We start from the raw sequence: 21212 nt of genomic DNA on the forward strand, positions 1-21212 counted from the left end.
CTGGAGTCTCATAATAATTCTCACAAAAGCCTCTGCTATTTTCAGATACTGAACTTTTGGCATTGTATGAGCCCTAGGATTCTGGCCCAGGGACTGTGTAAGGCCCAGGGTGGCACAGAACCCATCAGCCGAGCTCAGCTCACTTTTAGGAAAAGCTGTGGTAACCTTTAAGAGGTTGTTTCCCAGGCTTTGAGCTAGGGGTCCTTGGCAGGTGCATCCCTTTGCATCTGTTGTGCTAAACAGCCTCAAGTTTTAGCTTTATTTTTCATTCTCCCTCTCTGCAGCTGACCTGCACACTTGCATTTTAGCTGCTGGCAGCATACAGGACTACGGTCCAAGATGATGGAGTGAGTTTAGATAATGATTTTTAGGCCCAGGCACAATTTGGGAATACAAATATTCCCCCCAAAAAAAAATAATATAACACAGAGCATCAGCTAAGAATGAGATCCTCCTCTGCACTGACCATTCAGCCTGCTGTCACAGTAGCTCTTAAATACTTTTTTTTTTTAATTAAAAATATTGCTGTTTATATGCAGCTCTTGGCAGCTTAAATCTGAAGTGCCAGACTCAGCCACAGCATTTTGTAGCATTCAGTGGAATTGCATGAAATTCAAATCAATAAAAACTGGCATGGTGTGATACATGTGGTGTTTAGTAAACAAAGCAGATGAGATTGACCTGACTGAAAGCTGTGATCAGCACAAACACACTGAATACAAAATGTGGTGTTGATTTGTGGCACAGCTGAGCTGTATGTGCATTTACCCAGCTACTTTGGGAAGATCTAATAGTTTTTAACAGTGATCCAGTCTCAGGTGTAAAGCCCAGTACCCCATTTGTAAAGTCTTCATATTTGTCCCAATGTCTAAAAAATGAAAATAAAAATGGGATACACTGGGATCCTCTCAGACATTACAGCTTTGCTCAAAACTTATTGGACTGCCCTGCCCTGCCCTGCTCTTGCCATTTATAAATTCCCTAAACAGAAAAACAGGGTAACAAATATTTTTTTAAAAAGTTAATAAATTGAAGAAGGGCTTTTAGCTGGTTTTGTGTGCAAAAGCATTACAGCAAAATCCTGATTAATAACTTTGTCTGACATGGATATTACAGAGAAAACTCCATCAGATTTATTTGGGTTTTCTCTTTCTCTTTAAAGTAACCAAAACTATGGAATGTAAATACAGGAGTGAGCAAATCTTTGGCACAAGAAATACAACATTTGGCTAATAAGTGTCTGTTTGTTTTCCCTGGTATTAAATTCCAATCCTTGTCATTTAGGACAAAATAACTATGGAAAAGGAAAACAGGATACAGCTCCAGCTTATGGAGATTGGCAGCCTAACACATCTCATGCCTTGCAGAGTCCAGGGAAGTATTTATTTCCTATCCAGGGCTGGGACTAAGGGTCTTAATGAAGTGTCTGGCAGAGGAAAAGCATTAATTGATGTTTCATGGGAAGTTAAGTGCCATTATATCAGTTTTATAGGTGTGCACGTGTGGCAGAGTAGCCACAGGTGTTATGAAGAGGTTCCTGTATTAGGTCAGTGGAAAGCATCTTCCTTCACTCCCAGCTATAAATCTCTCCGAATTATTCAAATTCTGCTAATAAATGCAATACTAACTAAAGTACAACACCAGCTGATTCTCCAGGGCATTTGCTATGAAATGTTGTTTTAGCCCAGATGCACTCGCTAAGCCTGTGAGATTGTCACCGAATGTAAAGATAAAATTAAATGCTGCCATGAATCCTGAGCAATACATTCCAGACTGTCCTTAAACCAAGGTGGCTAAGTATTAGCTCAGTTTGAACTTTTTTCTGCTGGCTTTTCTTCTGGATTTTTGTTTCTTTCTAAAAATTGGATGATAATGACGATGATGTATTTCTTTACATGCCCTCTATATCTCTTGCTTAGGTTAATTTTTAACCTGCATACTGGTAATATAGGTAAGAAATAGCATAGGAGTAGATTTTTTTCTTCCTAAGTTCCATTAAAGTGACCAGGAGACAAGCCCAAGTTCTTAGGCTGACCCAAAATAAGGCTCAGATGACTTTGGGGGAGATCAAAGTAGTGATCTTTAAACATCTGTGATCTACCACCCCTAGAGGCTTTTAAACACTGTATTTTCTGAGTGATTTTTTTTTCTATTTTATGTACAAGCATAAATGGCTTAATCTCGTGAAGACCAAATAGCCCATAAATGGCTTTGTTATAAAAAGATTTCAAATCATTTACAAACTCAGAGGTTTGATTTAATTAAAGTGTACTTAACTATTCCAAGTGGAGACAATATATTATTTTTATTATTAGGATATCTGCACTACAATAAATGGTTATACTTTATTCTTAGCAATGAAAATTATCTTTCAGCACACAGCTCTCCAGGCTCCAGTGTACACAGAGAATGAAATTTGAATGATTATAATGTTACCATAGTATGATATTTAAGAATGGATGGTAAAATCTGAAAATTTTTAACATTTAGGAGGAAAACTTCTGCCAATGTAAACTTAAATTTACCAGAATTTACATAAATTCAGGTGAAGGATGTCAAAGATAAAAAATAGAGCAGGAGGGAAGATGGATAGCAGGGGATCTGATCTACCCCTACTGTCAGTGAGCAACACCACAACCATGGATATTTCTCTTTATTTTGTTATTTATCCATTTTTGCTTGATTTGATAAATCCTTCCAGTTCATTAACAGGTGGCAATATTTAGTCTTGTTCATCCATTTCTTCATCAGCCATGATTCTGTGGGGTTATCCAGAATGGCAGCAGGGGATCCCCCTGTTCACCTGGGGAGATGTAGGAGGAACAGAGGCCTCTCGGCTGGATGTTATCTGGAAATCTGGATGTCTTCTGCAAATTGTTTCTGCTCAATTCCCTGAAACAAGAAAATGGATTTGTCACTCTTCAGGTCAGCAAAACGGAAGAGAGATTCATTAAAAGATAATGTGGCAGGATGGAGCTAACAGAAAACAAGGACAAAATTGATGTTGTAAGATATTATCTTATGAGACACGGGAGGTTTTTACAAAACTCTCTATGTTAAGATATTTTTCCACCACCTATTTTTGTCTCTGTGGAAGCTTTTGAAATCAAGCTCCATTAAGTTTTCATGAATCTTAGGATAAGTGCTGTCTTCTGCCAGGAACTGTTACCTGGCAAATGGTGTGTAAAAAAAAAAAATAGTAGAAATCTGGACAGGGATAACTCCTTACTACAGCATATCACAGTTTGTTAATTTATGAGGGATTTTTGGTCCTCTATCCAGAGTTAGCTTATGCCATCTTTTTACTCAAATCACTTTAAAAAACCCCTTTGAAATCTTAAGTGAAAGAGTCATGGAAAAATTACTCCTTTCCCAATCACAGATAAACTGCTTCCTTCCCATCCCTGCTGACTCTTACCTCTCTGTTGTCTTTGGGTTCTTCACCTTTGTGACTGGTTTGGACCAGGACCAGGACCAGGTGTCTCTCTGGAAGCTGCTAAACCAGCAAGAAGCCAACAAGGTAAAAAAAGAGAAAATTGCAAAAAAAAAGTAATTAGACACATTGCTTTTCTAGGCTTTCTAACTAATGTATTATAGTGAAAGTCTGGATCTACATTAGCATGAATAAAATATCAGGCAAGGGAAAATAGATTGAATGATTTAATTTTCCAATTTCTCAGGTGCCCATCCTTTTATTGTTTGAAAAATTGTATTATTCTTTCCTCTCATGAGGAAGTTGCACAGACAAGTTCACCTGTGCATCAGAAACCAACTCCAAGCCCTGTAACCAACACAAAAACTCATTATCCTCTGCCTGAAATTGATTCAGCTCATACTGCTGGAAAAGTTCTGCACTATGGGGAGACAAAGAATGACTTGCACCCTGAACAAAAAAAATGCCAGGTTATTTTCCTGAAGGGAAGGATGAATCCTCAGGGTGATCCAGTGCACTTCAAAGTGAACACCTCCTTGAATTATTCAGGAAGGAGGACCTGAGAACAGAGCAGGGCACTCAGTTTGGTTATTCTGATGGATGTTAGCTGTGGTTGCATCTTTCCACTGCTAAGGAACAAACCTGGCAGTTCCCTGCCTTGGCTGTGACCTGTTCCTATTGTTTCTCTCTAATCTACGATGGTTTTGTTGCTATAAGGGGCTTTGCAAGTTTCTCTCATTCCACTGGTTCTTTTTCAACAGCTTCTTCAAACACTCTTCACTCTTCTTTACAAGCTGCCACACTGACATCCTTCTTTGCATGAGATCCTTCAGCTCTGCACCGCTGGTATCAGAAAGGAAAAAATAGCTAAAAAAAAAAAGAAAAAAGAAAAAAACCCCAAAGATAGGAAGTTCCCTTCATGCCCTCCCTGCTGTGAGAAATGTGATTCTCTTCCACTCTTCTGATGCTCATGCACAAGATTTGCAAAAAGTTGTATGTATAGAAGGAAACAATGTTTAGATAACAAGGCACTTCCTCTGGTAAAAATGGGCCCAACAAGTGATATAGCAATTGTTTGTTCAAACAACACAGGGCGTGTTTCTTTGGAGTGAAAATAATTAATCATTTAAACACGTTACTTGAGTCCTCCAGCAATGGTCTCTGCTAAACTTAAAACTGAAAAACTATAAAGACAAGTGTGGAAACATATGTATACGAAATGCAAGTCAGAGAATAGATTGGAAAGATAAATTGTTCCGTAAAGAAATGCACTTGGAAAGTGCAAGCACCATATCATGAGGTCTGAAATATCCCTTTGCTCACCTGTCCTGGCTGTGTCTCCTCCCACCCTCCCAGGAATCCCCCTGCCCTCCCCAGCCTGGCTGCAGGAAAAGCAGGAAAGGTCTTGCTCTGGGTGATCCTGCCCAGCAATAACAGAAACATCTCTGGATCATCAACCCAGTGTTCAGCACAAACCCAAAACACAGCCCCACAGCAGATCAACTCTACCCCAGCCAAAACCAGCACATGCAATAAGACAGTTTGGTGGTTGATTTTAATGCCTTTATTATTTTTTTCCCATCTCAGTTTTTTCGCACAGATGAGAAAGGAGCTCACTGTGCACTGCACACATAAACACGGCCAAATATTTTGGTTTTTCTCCCAGAACTGAATCCCCAGCACTGCTGTGAAGCAGCTGGGAGCTGGAAGGGCAATCTTGGTACTGGTGTAGCAGGAAGCACACAAAGTAGCCCAGCTTGGGGTCTCAGATTCCTGGAGCTGCTCTGAGTAACTCACAATCCAGGGCAGGTTTTTGCCTGCTGAGGGGCTCATTATTGCAGTCACCTTTTCTGTCCTACAAATCTTCAGCTCTGCTCCTGCTCTTGTACTTCTCTCTGCTTGTCCTTTAACTCACTCCTGTCTTCATCTCCCTCTTTTTCTCCCCATTTTTTTACATTATTTCTGCTTTGCTTTCCTTTTGTCCTTCAAGACTTCTTCAGAAAAAAAAAATGAAAATTTACACTGAAAATAGGTGTTCCATAATTCTATAAGTAAGGGTCTAGCTTGATACAGGCATTGGGAGGGTCAAGGATTGCAGATGAATATCTTCTGCTTAATTGCAGTTTAAGCTCTCACTGGATTTGTATTCAGAGCTGGTAGAACTGGGGAAGGAAGACCTCCCATCTCCACTCAGATAAAATGACAGATGACAGAGATAATGAAATTAAAGTATCAAAATTCAGTTGTGTCCATTTATATATTTTGACATAAACATAGGCTGCTGTACACGCTGTTTCACAATCTTTATAATACATCAAATGTTTTACATCAAAAATTAAAGAAGAAATATCTCTCTGAATTCCATACTGCCACAGCCTAGGATACTTATGTTATTTGTAAACTTTCCCTGAGCTTCAAATGCAGGTACAATCTGATTTCTTTTTCCTTGCTGAGTTTTGAAAGTGCTTGTTGCTGCACAGATGTGGAAAGCTAACTCAGTATGAACACTTTTGGTAATATATTTCCACATCATCACTATCTCACTGTCACAGGTCTAAATACACAGCTCTGACAACCCACACTTCCTCAGACTCCAGGTGCTGCTGACCACGGCTGGAGAAAGTGGAATGGGAAGAGATGATTGGGACAGAAAGGACCCCTGTGTCTTGTTCACATACACAATCTTTTAAGAATCTATTGTAGAGAAAGAGGAAAAAAAATCATCAGCAAGCTTGAGGATGTGAACATCCAGAACCTTTGTTTTCATTCCTGTATTGCAGCTGGCACCCCAGACCCAAACCTTCTGTTTTCAAGCTTATATTTGAGATGCCATCCAGAAAGACTGTGCTTCTGTGCCTTGCAATAAGGAAAAAAAAAATATATGGCAAGTAAAAAGTTCAAATCCAAATCCAGCATCTAAAAAACCCAGCGTTTTACTTAAAAGTAAAAAAGCTTTTCAAAGCCAGAAAGAGGCCTTGCATGAGAGGTTTTAAAATCTAAATAGAGATAAGAGATAGGACAAAACCTTTTCCAGCCTCCCAAGCTGTTTTTGTGTATTTTCTCTGACCTTGACAATTTGAGTCTGGTTTTGTTCAGCTCACCTTTTTGTTTTGGCTTTTGCACACTAGTCTGTACACGTCCCCACGTGTCTCTGGTGCATCTGATAAGCCCTCTATCTCAAATCCTTTCATTATCACCATTCTACTGCACTCTGTGATTAGGTATTCAGAAATTGATTCCCACTTTTGTCCTGCCCATTGCACAAACATCCATTTCCAGCCTATTCAGTTTGCAGTTATGTATGTTCATGGTTTTTCTATGGGGAAAATGCTGGGAAGAAACTACCTTTTCTTTCCATTATTCCTGGTCAAAACCTCCTTTGAGACTTCCCCCTGTCCTGATACTTCTGAGAAATCTTGGTGGAGGTCCTGATGCGTAAGAAGTCCTGCCTCCCTTGCAGAAAAATAAATCACCAATAATTCCCTGCACTTCCAAATCTGTGTCATAGCAGTTTATTTCTTCCAGTCTCCTGCAGAGATAAGAAACTGCCTTAGATCCACGTTTTAAAAGTTCTCAAAGTCAGGTCCTGACCTGTGCAGAAGATCATAAGTGTCACCACAGAATTTATGAGGATGGATAAAAAGGTGTTGCTGTCTTACTCTTAGAGAGAGTTAAATCAGGAAGACAGCAAGTAACACATCAGTGGCAGAGCTGCAACTTAACCCCCACATTCTGAATTCCAAAATGGGCTTTCTGTGTGAAAACAGCCTTTCTTGCTTACTAAATATGCATTAGAACTGTGCATTACCTCTCTCTATGTTATGTGGTGTGTGATTAGTCATGCCATGGGCCTTTCATTGCCATTCTTTTCTGTCAGTGCAGAGGTCTTTCTATTTAACCCATTGCCCATGCTGCCTTTAAGCAAATGGTATTGTTCTGCCACTTTTCAGAGTTCTACATTTATCATTTCAGGAGTCAAAGGCAAAAATAAACAGCTTGCTCCTTTAATCAATATGATGGCCAATTTTATGTACCCAGAGTCCCCTTCACTCTCCCTGCAGTTCTCTTCATGCTCTCAGAAATGCTGAACTTCTAAGGATTTTTTACCCATCCAGCTCTTCACCTTCCAGTGCCCTCACTCCTTTGCTTGTAACAAAGACAGATGTGTGGTTACTTCTGTGAAGCTGCTCAAATTTAGGTGTATGGTCTTATTTATCTGTTTATTTTATTTTATTCACAGCTACTGAAGTTTCAATATGAGCAATGCCAGCATCTAATGTTGGCTGTTGTGTCTTGCAGTATTTTAGAAAACTATACATAGTGCTAAACTTTAATATTTCCAATTTGCCAATAAGCTAAATTTATCTGAAGAATTTGGGGTTGAATTTAATATTGTTATAATTGTTAATAAGCATACTACAGACCTCAAACCATAGCAAGCAATTTTTTAATAAGAAAAGCTTTTCTGACTGTCAGTGATGAACTGCATCTGCACTGTGTTATTGTGAGACCTGCGTAAGATTTATAACATCTGTGAATGGATAAATTTTATTTTCTTTTTAATAACAGGATAGATTAGGTAGAAGGCAGTCAGCCAGCACTTCTTGATGTACCTGTTCAGTCAGTTCTGTGTGCTCTGAGACCTCAGCACCTGATTTTATCCCTACCTATGCCCCGTGGAGAGTAATACACACAGAGAGAATCCTACCACTGATTAAGGGGTCTGAAAACACATTCAGATATCTACCTTCAGGGGCTGAATTTTATGGAGAACAACATGTTCTTTGCAAGCTGTGTTCCAATGCCCAGGATGTCACGTCCCACTGGCACTCAGCTGGTGCAGACTGGAAGGGTCCATTAAGTTCCCAACGGGGAGTTAAGCATTACCAAAGTGTGAACTCTCAGAAATGATGCAGCTCAGGAGGGATGTCCATGTGAGAGTGAAAAGTGCACTTTTTTTTTGGTAATAGCAGGAGTGCTGGCAATTCAGCACTGTCAGCTTTAATCTTGGATGGTGGTTTCCTGCCTAGCCTGTCTGCTGAAGTTATGACAGATTGTAATCATCCTCAGCTTCCTTGGTGCCACACTGACATCACCATTTTATAGACATTCAGATGTGTTTGTTCTTTCTGAAGGGTTTCCTGCTACCTGTGGTGATGCAGAACATTTCTCTCTGGAGTTTGAAATTAGGTGGAAACACTAGAGCTGTGTGTATGCACCCTCATAAATTAACTTTATTGCACTCGGTGTAGCTCACTAGTAATGGCTAGGTTTGCTCCCACATCAAACACTTATGCAGGGCATGAAACAGCTGTAAAGAGAAACTTTGGTGAGCACTTCAGGCAAAAATATCCACATCCATCTCATATTAATGATAAGACTCCCACAGCAGATATCTAGAAGTTTGGCACTTAAGTTGCATTAAATGCAAAACTTCCGCACTGATCTTAATGCTGCCTCAAATGATGAAATAAATTAGATCAACTGGTGCTTTAACTTTTTTTTTTAATTATTTTTTAATTTTTTTAATATCTAATCAATCCAATACCAGCTGAGGCTGCTAAATTTTATTGCAAAGTTTGTCCAATAGATGTTCTATACAATCTTTTCAGTGCTTGGATTTCTGGGATCAATAACTCCCATGAAAGGTAATTTGTTCCACTGTTCTCTTTTAAGTTCCTGTTCTTACACTCTAGCAATTCATCTTACATATTTCTTAAGGTATATTATTTTCATAATTTAAAACTGGGTAGTGCAACATAAAAATCTTTCTTGTAGAGAGTTACCAGCAAAAAAAAAAAAAAGCCAAAATTATATAAGTCATTAATCATATAAATAAATTTAAAAAAATCAGTTGAAGAAACTGAGTGACAAAAGTGAGTGACAGGAATTCTTCTTTCACACAGGGAGATGCTTTGCTTGTCTTCATTGTAGGTTGATGAGATCTGCCTTAAGCACAGAGGGGTACAGATAATTTCCATGAGTTATGAATTGAATATGAGTATTTTTTAACTAATCCAAGAGACCCTTTAGGTGGCTTTAAGGAAAATGAGATTAATTTAACAGAGGCAGTAGTCCTGAATACAACAGATGTTCCTTTCCTCAGCCACAGTGGAGATGATGGGGCAGAGTGAACCTTCAGCAAACTTGCACATTATGCTAAATTGTGGGAGGAGGCTGAGATACCAAAATGTAGAGTTTCAGACCAGCTGAGTTTGTTAGTCTGGAGCACTGTTATTTGGGAGACTATTTGCAAAGTCCACCAAGGAGAAACTGAAATTTTTCATGTGAGCTGGGAAATGCTCCAAAGTCTTGCACAGAGCTCTGCAAAGCCTGGGAGTTCCCTGCTGGAAAGGGCCTGAGAATTGCTGTGGATGGAGCAGGAGACAAAGATACACTCTTGTCTTGAGTTAAAGCATTCCTGGGGTTCAGGTCATTTCATGCAGCACAAGAAGAGGATGTTCAGAGAGACTGAAATCTCCAATCTCCAACTTTTAGACTTGGCTAGGTAAAATTGCCCGTTATATGGTTCATGATTGCCCACAGCCCTACTTTGACCCAAAGGTTGAAGGTTTCTAGAGGTTCTTTCCAAGCAATATATAAATGATTCTCAATCTCCATCAGGCTCTGCAGCTCTGAGTTGAAGACAGAATACTTCTCAGTTGATGCAAGTCCCCAAACCTGCACATTTCAGGTCTGTGCACCAATCTCAGCTCATGTTCTGGGAGCAGAACAAGGCTGCCCTCATTGAAGTAGGAGCATTAATTCAGCAACAACATTATGCTGACATGACTGCTGTGTTTCTACATCAAGAGCTTTTTTTTTTTTTTGCAGTTAAGCTGAGTGTCTCTGTAGAGCACTGTTGAAAGAAGGCTTTAAAACAAATAACAGACATTTCAGTCCACACTGAAAGCAGCAATTCCAGTACACAAAGTCTGTAAAGTACTACGCTAGGTTTTGTAAAAGAAACTAGAATTTTGAGGCAGGAGCAAATTTTCAGCAACTTGAAACTCATTTTGGACAGTGCTGGTATAAATTTCATTGCAGAGATATTGAACTGCTTTATTATCGGATATAATAAGGAGTTTGAAGCGGTATTTTGGTTTATATCAGTATTAGAGGTTTATATCAGCATTTCTCTTTGAGATCCTAATCATTGTGTTCAAAACAAAATCACAGAATCACAAGAGCTGGAAAAGACCTCTGAGATCCACACTGTAGGCCAGACCAGACCATTGAGTTCCACACCCAGTTTTTCCCTGGACACTTCCAGGGACAGCGACTCCACCACTTCCCTGGGCCACCCATCACAATGCCTGACCACCCCTCTCATGAAGAAATTCTTCATTGTTCATGAAATGCTGGAATAGGTTGCCCAGAGAAGCTGTGGCTGCCCCATCCCCTGTGGCTGGAAGTGTTTGAGGTCAGTTTGGACAGGGTTCTGAACAACCTGGTCTAGTGGAAGGTGTCCCTGCCCATACAGGGAGTTGGAATGAGATGGTTTTTAAGGTCCCTCCAACCCAAACCATTCTGTGATTCTGTGATTATATGATTTCCAGCCACCTTTTTAGACTTTCTTTATTTCAAGTAAATAAGTCAAGATTTGTTATGGTTCATGTGTTAATTTGTGAGGGGAAATCTGTTCCTCCCAGTCATTTAGCTGTTGTCACATTTCCTATGTGATGCTCCAGAGACACAGGCTTTGGGTTGGCTGCACATTAAACACTGTGGAGCACAGTTTCCAAGTTCTGAACTTGCCAAACCAAGAGATGCAACTTCTGTTGCTGCCCCCAAGGGCTATTACAACATCCAGCAAGATGCCATGGATAAATAATGGGTTTTGCACCACATATGTTAAATTCTACATTATCCTCAGAGGAACTTACTGAATACAAAGTTTATAAAGTTGTTAGAGGCATGGCATAGCCTATCTGAATCTTTTTTTAAGACACAAAATCTCCCTGACTATGAAAACTACTTACAGGAAACTCAGCTGTGATCCTATGCATGAGTTGTCAGTTTTCAGTATAACAAAGCTTTTAAGAGCGTGAATGCTTCCTTAGCTTCAAAATAATTATTCTTACTTTTCAAGTTATGCACAAAAGCTTGAAAGCTTAAAATCTTTTGTCAGTTGCAGTTCATCTCAGAAAGAGTTGCCATTGTACTGTGCTTTACCTCTGAGACAGCTCTCACAGAAAGTAGAATGAGGTATCATTTCTTTCTCCATTGCTGCTTCAGCAGATAATGGAAAATTTAAGTATATGGTTAATTGCTGTAGCATAATGTAAAGACTTGAGAATACTTCAGTTTGGGGCAGAACTCAAACACAACTTTGTTTTCTGTGAGCCATCTGTATTTCTCTAATTGCCTCCTCTCGACCCCTCAGAATGTGTTTTCACACTCCTCTAACACTCACATTTTAGACAGTGGGCACGCTGACACCACTCTGCTGCAATAAGCCACGAGCATGCCCCAGAGGACAGATCCTCTGAGCTCCTCACAGAGATCCTTATGGCACCACACAGCAACCTGGAAACAGCTCCAGGAGTGCACTGAGGTCACTCACACACCTCTCAGAAAATGTGTCTGAGTGTCTGTGCCCTTTCCACACTCCAGCTTCCTCCTGGAGGATGCATCTCTCTGAAATATCTCACATGAGACTCAACCCTTGTCATTTACTCAATTGCTCTCCCCAAACACATTACCCAGCTCTCTTGAAGTACCGTGGAGTCTCATGACAAACTCCTACAAGGGTGAGACTGACCACAGATGTGTTTACAGCCAGGGTGGAGCTCTGCATCAGCCCCCAGAGAGAGCTGGCTGGAAAATTCAGCACAGCAACAAACTCCAGAAGCTTTGCTCCATCCTTGACTACTGTTTAGTGAGTTTATAATCAAATGCTCCCTAGGGAGTAGCTCCATGAGCCAACAGACTTGGCTCAATAGAGGTTTTGTTTGCCAAAGAGCTCTGGTTTAGTTGACAAGCAGAAAAGTCAAAGCCAAAATAGGCACCTAGTCAATGCTGGTCGATAATCAGGATCACAAGTCTCCCAAGTGAGTGTGAGACGTGAGAAGATGAAACTAAATTTGCCTCATGTGCCATGGCAGGGTATCAGCACTCAGATGGAAATTTTCAGATATCCTCAAAATTTTGTCCAGCAGTTCCTGCTGTAATTAGACCAACTGATAGGCATGGCTTGTATACTCGTATGTGTTGATTAACATCTGAAAAGTCTGACAATCCCAGAGATCTCTGAAGGAATTCCTGCTGCAAAATTGGCTATTATACACAGATAAAACCTTTTAAATAAACCATTATAGATGCTGAAAACCTGATCAGAGAGAGAAATTAGGCAGCAGCAGAGTTTGTAAGAAATTGAGGCACATAACTTTCTCACACTGGCTTGGGAAAGTGTGAGGAGGAATCAAAAACAATCCTTAGGAGGTGCAAAACCATTAGTAAAAACAATCCTTAGGAGGTGCAAAACCATTAGCAGGTGGTGTTTTTAGTTGGAAAAAATGTTCAGGGAGTGTTGTTCTGAGTGTCCAATTGTTTCTCTTGCTCTAAATTGTCTATACAAAGAGCAATGTGAAATAAAGTCTGGCTCTTTGCCTTGTGAGAATGGAGAGTCTGTATCGTTTTCTAATCCTATGGTGATAATCCATGACAAGTATTCCTGCAGATGCAGGAGGCCTTTAGAACCTCACAAACCACTTCTAAGTGTGCTGTATATTGGAAGAATTCAACCTTCCACTCATGAATCTAAGAGGATAAAAAGATTTTTCCAAGTAAAAATCTTATTTTAGTATTTCAGAAAACATTATATACATACAAGTGCGTATATATTTGCTTTGAAACACCAGAGACCACAATCTTAAATTTCGCAAAGCTTGTAGGATTCTTTTTATTCATTTCAATGGATTTCTAATCTCATGTGCCTTAGTCTGATAGGACTAACCTTTGATGGCTGGCCTTTAAAATCAATTTTTATCTTGTAGCCCACATGAGGCCGGCGCTGTCCATGGTACATAAAGTGCCAACAGAGAGGTGACTCAGTCTAAATGAAGCCCCTTGGGACTAATGCTAATCAACATCAATGAGAAAGAAGTGAAAATTCCACCCAAATACGTGCAAGGGGTTTGTGTTAAACTATCAGTCAGAAAGGACCTGGAATGGGTAGAATTCATAGCATTTATTAGAATGATTGCCACACACATTCACAAAAAAAGAATACGGTTGAGAGTCATGTCAGGGAAAGATGCCACTGACTGGATAGCAGAAGATCTTGGTTATTAAATTGAAAATAAAAGAGAAAATGTCTGATATTAAGTGTTTAAGACATGTATCTTGTCTTGACTATGACCTGCAATCATTGCTGGAAACATTAGTAAAACACTAGACAAATGTTGAAACTAATTGTATATTTCCTCAGGAGGAAAAGGATGCTGAAGGAATGTTTTTTTGGGGTGAAGAACCAGCTGGGGGAGATATAAGTTCTTAAAGAGCGTGATTTAAAAAAGATTTTAAACAAATCTTGCACAGTGGGCAGATGAAGCAAAAATATGTACAACAATCACAAAAATGAACTCCCTGAAATGACAGAGGTTCATCTATTGTTGGAGAAATGTAGACAAATTAATAAGGGAGAGCATGCACTGCGTAAGAAAAATAATGGCAAAATCTGAAGATAAAAGCACAATGTGAGATTTACCAAAGTGACTGCTTGTCACTTCTGCAATTTGTTATCTTCCTGTTTCTGCTTCATTTCATAAGAGAAAAGGCTATTTGATGATTCAAAAAGGGGAAAGAGGAATTGAACAACTGTTTTATATATATGACCTGAAGTTGTAGGGCTGGAATAAGGCAGAGGCTGATTCTGTGAATTACCCTCTGAATATTTTTGAGCAAGAACCTGTCAGGGAGATGGGGAGGAAGGTAGCAGTCGATGAGAATGCAGACAGCTGGACTTCCTGTGTTTATTGTAAAGCTGGAGGCAAAGGACTGAGTGCAAACAACAAGGCTGGGAAACATAAGGGTATAATTATAATTGCTATAAATATAATAACAGTAAAAAAAAATTAAACTCAGCTGACTAGATCTTGGATCCAATTACAAAATGAGCTGTACATTCCTTTTGAGAGTCATTTTTAGATGGATGTAAGCAAAAGGGACACGAGCAGAAGAGATTAGGTAAAAAATTATTTGGAAAAATAATTCTTTTGGAAAAGAAGTGGTTGGTTGTGTTTAAAATGTTCTTATGCAAGAAAAAGAAAATAACTAACTTTAGGTGAATTAGTAAAGAACAGTAGAAAATGGAAAATGTTAATTTTATATTGCTAAGCTTGAGATATTTGCAAGTATAACTTCATTTGATCTTGTTGTAGTCACTCCATTTATAGCCAGCGGAAGAAGTGGATTTTTCTAGGACACAATTCCTTTCATCCTAATGAAGACATCCAAATTAGGCCAGACAAATTGCACTCCAGTGGTGGCTATGTCATCCCAATGAGTACAAAGAAACCTTAAATGCCTGCCTCATGTGTAGATAGCTATATTTGTAGGCATTTCCAGTCATGTGATATGAATCTCATTTTAAGATTTTATTTAGAGTGGCACAGGAGGGCACCAGTCACAAGTAAAGCAAAAGTATTGGGTAAGAAAGGATTCCTAAAGTTAGATAGCCAGACCCCGATTCAGACATTGGTACAAAATTGACAGATAACAATATCAAACATCACCAAGTCAGAAGGGTTTCTCCTCAAGATATGGACCTCAAGAAGAAAAGAAATATTAAGAGTGTCAAAAATTTTCATGTAAAAAAAAAGGGGGGTGAATTTTTCAGGCCTTCTTTCAATTTCTTACAAAGTGTGTGTTAGGTTATATATACAATAAATATAAAAAAATAAAAAGGAAAAGTGCACTTAAAAAACTTTTCACATTGGTGGAAATGTTCATATTTTTGTTGAGACTAGCAAAATACATCAGTGCCTTCAACAGGAGCTGAGGAACAGCTGGATGTTTAAAAAAAAGAGCAAAAGACTAATTATTTTTGATATTTTGGGACTTAATGATATCCGCCATAGCAAAACTATTTAAGATGAGATTGGATCTATGTTGCACTTTTTCTTTCTCAGTATCCTTCCCATAGGAAGGAAAGAGATAAATGTAGCATCAGTAGGCAAATCACAACTTCCTAATCAATATTTTGGTTTCCATGTATGCGTAATCTTTCTGTCTCACTCTTTCTCTGTCTTCTCCCAAGACATAAAAGTAACTCTTTGAGAGATACAAACAGCCACCATATCACAAAGAAATCTGGGAAAAGGGTGTGTAGCTGTCAGATTCGTACAGTCACACTTTATTTGTACTATTACATTGGGAAAAAACAGAGATGTACTTAAAATCTTTATAATGGGAAAGTTTTCTTGTGTTTGGATTCCATTAGGCATTTGATGCAAACTAGATTTGCAGCAGAAAAAGAATACAGCAGGACTGAACACCTTGAAAATTGAAGTGTAGGAAACAAATTAATGGATGCCTGTGGAGTGGTTTTCCTCTGGCAATGAGAACAATTCAGTGCTGCAGTAAATTAGACAAGATTATTTCTGTGAATAGAACTTTATTGCAAACGTCTTCTCTTGTTTTGTTAGTAAATAGCTACAATTGGTTGTGATACCCTACAACTATGTTGTGTTTATTATTCATAAGAATTTGCCAAACAGATGCACTTTTAAGTAATTTCTGAGCTCTGAATCACTTACTAGCTGCTTCTTGGAAGCTGCATTGCAAAAACAGTCTGCCACAGACTTAATCTGGATTTAATGGAATTTACTGTACACTGAACTTGGGGTCAAGCCACATTCACAAGTCTGTGTGCATTTTATTTTATTGGTTGCTCACACATTTTTCTGAGACTTGGTTAGATGTCAAATATATTTAAAAAAAGGGAAAGAGAAGGAAAAATGTATAATAAATAATGCAACTTGCTTTCTAAAATTAAAAAAAAAAAACAACAACCTGTGTTGGATTTAATAACCTCTCAGGACTCAAGAACCTTTTTGCAAGTGGAAAGCACATGTTCAGATACAGACAAATAACTAACAACACTTTATGAATCAGGCAGATTGCATGTTGTCACCTTTCCTGCAATGAATTCAGCAGCCAAGGGAAACTAGAACAGTGTTTGGCTTTGATCTGGGAAAGCATAGGATAGGGAAACTTAAATATTTGCTACTTCAAAAGTAAAATGTGCACAAGAAAAGAGATACAAGACAAAAACAGAGAAAAAGGGGTGAGGATATGTTCTATGATTTTGATTTGCTACCCTTATTTTGAGGATAAAGTAGATTTTGTTACAGAACAATAAATTGCATGGTCAGCCAGGAATGGCAGTGGAAGCAGTGGAATCCTGCCTGTTGATGGCAGACCAGCAGGTGTGCCTTGAAAACCAGTATCCTGACAGGTTTAGCTCTCCCTGGTTCAAAAACTCACCTTTTCCTCTGTGAATACATTTGCAAAGCCGTGGTTTCCTGGAGCAGGGTCATTTCTCCTTTCTGTGAGTAGATGAGGTCTGCCCGAGTTATGGTGAAGGTGGTGGTGAGGATGTGTCACACACAGCCGTGCCAGGTGGGTGCAAATGTAACTGCACAAACAATACTCTGCACTGCCTTTGGAATGATTTCACTGCTCCTGGAGCACAGTGTGCTCCTCACTTGTCCAGCCTGCACATTTTCAGGTGTTCTGCTGCCCACAGCTCCTTTCTCTGGAGCAGTGCTCAAGATAGTGGACAGGGAAAACCACCGCACATGATCCTAAGCAGGGTTTAAAAAACTACACAAAGATCTTGCTTTCATTCTGCTACTTCACCAGACTGAAACAACTGTGTTTTTCTCATTATTCCTATCCTTATATTAACTACTAAATAATTTCTGCTCAATTCCAGACTTTTTTACTACCATGGCCCAAAGAATTATAACTACATGGATTCACTCATTCCTTGATCTCTCCAAAGGCAGCACAAGTTCCAAGCAGTTCAGTAGATCACAACAAAGGTTTTTTTGTGGTATGGGATGGTTGAACAATAAAAACTTGTGCTTATGAAGCTGTCATTACTTTCTTCCTCAGAGAAATGATTCAGTGATTCAAAATGCATGAATGATGGGCCATCTGATTATATTGTCTTCATTGAATCCACCCCGAAGCAAGAAAAGAAAAGCTAATGGATCATAGAAAATGAAACAGTGAAGTCACATAAATCCAAGAACATTTCTTTCCCTTTTAAGCCATTAGTGTTGAATACCATAATGTATCAGTTCATATTTTTGCTTCACTACATTCAGAATCAAATCACCTCACTTGCTTTGAATGAGGTAAAGTTGCTTTGCTTTTCAGGATGCTCATGGATTATCAAATGATCTATAGAAGATAAAGTAGGTTAGAATAAAAAAATATATATTGAGTTATAAATCCAGTATTTTGACCTCAATACTTTGAATCTTTTTATAAGCAAAACTTTTAAAAGCTGTACATTTGTACAGAAAGGATTTCAGAGCATAATAATATATATATTCATAATTTTATATTTTCTTGAAGTAGCAAAATAAATGTAGTATATGTCTCTGGACAGAAACTCCAAAAGTTAATACTCTTTTAAAAGGTGATTCTAGAAAAAGTGGAGAAAAAAAGTAATACACTGATTTCCATATCAGGTTGTATTTTGTGTGTGACATATGTTTGGGCCTGTGCATGCATGTTAATATGGCACTGTGTAGTGCAAGAGCTTTGGTGAGCATTCTGTCTTGAATGATTATATCCCTGTTTTTAAATCCATTGAAAATCAATCTCTAAATTTTGTTTACAAGTTGTGGTTCACCTTGTAAATAAATATCTCTTATTTCAGATTTTTCAGGAGATGGTGTCACTGTTGTAACTGTAAGCCGAGACTGACCTCCAAATATTAATTTTTTAAAGGTTTTTCTTTTCAGTCTTCCTCACCTTTTGTTAGTACAAATCCCATGCTCTGTAACTGATTTTATTGTTAGAGGGAAGCCATTCATGGGACAGCTGAAGTGTGATTAATTGGACAAAATACAGACAAGACCATATCCAGCCTTCACCAGGCAACACCTCAGATACTCTGTATCCCTTTCAGCAAACTGGATGCTTTTAGATAGATTGAGTATCTAAATCATAAGATATAAGTTTTCTAAACAAGAATCTTCCACAGGATGCCTTCCACTACCCCAGGGTGCTCCAAGCCCTGTCCAGCCTGGCTTTGGACATTTCCAGGGATCCAGGGGCAGCCACAGCTTCTCTGGGCATCCTGTGCCAGGGCCTGCCCACCCTCACAGAGAACACCTTTTTCCCAAGATCTAATCTAAACCTGTCCTTTTGTTTACAGCCATTCACCCTTTGTCCCTCCATCCCTTGTCCCCAGTCCCTCTCCAGCTCTCCTGGAGCCCCTGCAGGCACTGGAAGGGGCTCAGATCTCCCTGGAGCCTTCTCCTCTCCAGACTGAACACCAGCAGCTGTCCCAGCCTGTCAGCCCCCACGTGCCATGGAAATGTGCATTTGAGTCCTGGGAGAAAATAGACAATTTGATGATGCACCAGGATAAAGCACACTCGGATAGGAGGGCAGAGGATTGTTCCTGGTTGTGTTTCTTCCATTTGCATGGCCCGTGTGAAAGGATATGATGAACAATTAACATTTCTTAACACTTCTCATCACCTTAGGGAAATTATTTGCTTATTTTGGGTTTAAATTCATGTTGAAATTCAAACAACTATCAGCTTTTCCCATTGAGTGCACTTCTATTGTATGTCTGTAGTGCAGGGCTGGTCTTTGTTATGTGTTACCTTAAAGTCATTTCCTAAACAATTCTCTGCTGACCATGAACCTAGAAAGAAGGGGAAAAAACCCAAAACAATGTTAATAGATAGTTTGGGGTGTTTTTTATTCATGACTGCCAGTGGCAGATAAATTTTGCAAGTATGTTTTAAACTTGTTCAGAGATTCCAGTTTCAGTGCTCAGGTGTTGTATCAGTGTTCTCAGACATTGCTGCATTGCAGAAATAAGTCACACTCAGCTGAATGACTGTGAGGGAGAATATAGCATGAAATAATTCCAAAAGAGAGTGTTCAGCTTTGGATTTTCAGATGCAAGCAAAGTGATGGTTTGATGAAATGGTATCAGTAGTACAGGAACCTCCACGGGCCCCTTCAGCAGCCCAAAAGGGGCTTTAAAAAGACTGCAGTAATTGCCTGCAAAGAACTGTGTGATCATTAACTGTTAACCTGAAACTTCAATAATGTTTTATTTTACCCCTGAGTGCTTTTTTCTCTTTCAGGCTGAGCTCTGCTGTATTCTAAATCTTCCCAGAAAAATCCCCTCAACCTTGCTGGTGCTGTGGGGTATGAAACTCCACCTGCTCCCTGACCAAACACGGCCTGGCCAGATGCTGGCAGCAGCAGAAAATGGCAGCATAAAGTCATCACTTATGCAATGCAATTGGAAGGATTGCCAAGAATAATAGAATAATATGGTGATTTTTTTTTCCTAAATCATAAGGATAAAAAAAAAATAGAGACGATTTTTAAACCAAGTAAAAAAAAAAAGGTTCTTTCAGCTATATAATACAGTTATCCCCCACACCCTCAGATTTAACAAGGATTTATCAAAGTGTATAAGCAATGTACAGCTATATGTTTGTGTCCTGGAAACTTTATTGACAGGTTAGAAAGTGTATAAGCAACACAAGTACAGTCAAATACACAAAGTTGGAGTTGCTACAGGAGCTCTATTTCTCCCATCAACACTGACAGGTGTGGCAATTCTCTCCATTTTTACTGCAGGTCTAATTAGCTGAAATGGGTAACATATTTAGCTAACAGCACTGCCATTAGCTCAGGAGCTGCCACATTTACAGGAAATGTGATTATCTCCTGGTAAATGTGCTCTCTGTATCAGGGATAGCTATGCCCTTGTAGAATGCAATATAATAATTTGTTTTTTAAGCTAAGCATGGGCTTTGCTGTCTCGTTTGCAAAGGTTACAGCAGAAATTCAGATTCTTACACAAAAATGACCACCAGCAGGTTATTGAAAAAGGTAAATAAAGTCATCTTCAGTTGTCTTATTCATGAAAAGGGACGAGGAAGGTGCTTAATTAAAAAGTTTCTGAGAAAGTGTAGATGAATTATTTGCACTCAGGTTTCATAAAAAGATGAAATATTAACCCAAATTTGGAGTTGAATTGATATTCAGAATGGATATACTGTGTTTTTTTGGTTTTTTTTCAAGAGCTTAAACCTAGGCAGTAATTTTATTCATCTTTTTCCTGTGGAATGGAATATCTTTGTCTGCACCATTTCCTAGACCAAATAATCAAGAACCAGTGGTTTTTGATGCCTAAAAAGTGACTAAAGCATAATTACACAAACAACTGAAATGGAAGCTAAGGTTTGAAGTCTTCTCTTACTGCTTTGGCCTCTGAGTTCACAGGTTCTCACAGATGGATTAGAGAGGGGAAAAAAAAGGAGTGTAGAAAATAGTGTAGAAAATAAATTAATAATACAATCAATTTAAACATGGACTATGTGAGAATGGAGCAGAGACATTTTTGATTGCTACAATCAGCAGAATTATGGAGATGCATCTGTTTACCTCATGCCACTCTCTGGGGGTAGCCTGGAAGTTGATGTTCTACTACAGCACAGTACAGAACAAGAGTTAACATAAACCTTTTACTTGCTCTTTTACATTTTTTTCCCATTGAAAA

This window comes from Prinia subflava, chromosome 7 (assembly GCF_021018805.1).
Source record: "Prinia subflava isolate CZ2003 ecotype Zambia chromosome 7, Cam_Psub_1.2, whole genome shotgun sequence".
In the NCBI taxonomy this organism is placed as follows: domain Eukaryota; kingdom Metazoa; phylum Chordata; class Aves; order Passeriformes; family Cisticolidae; genus Prinia; species Prinia subflava.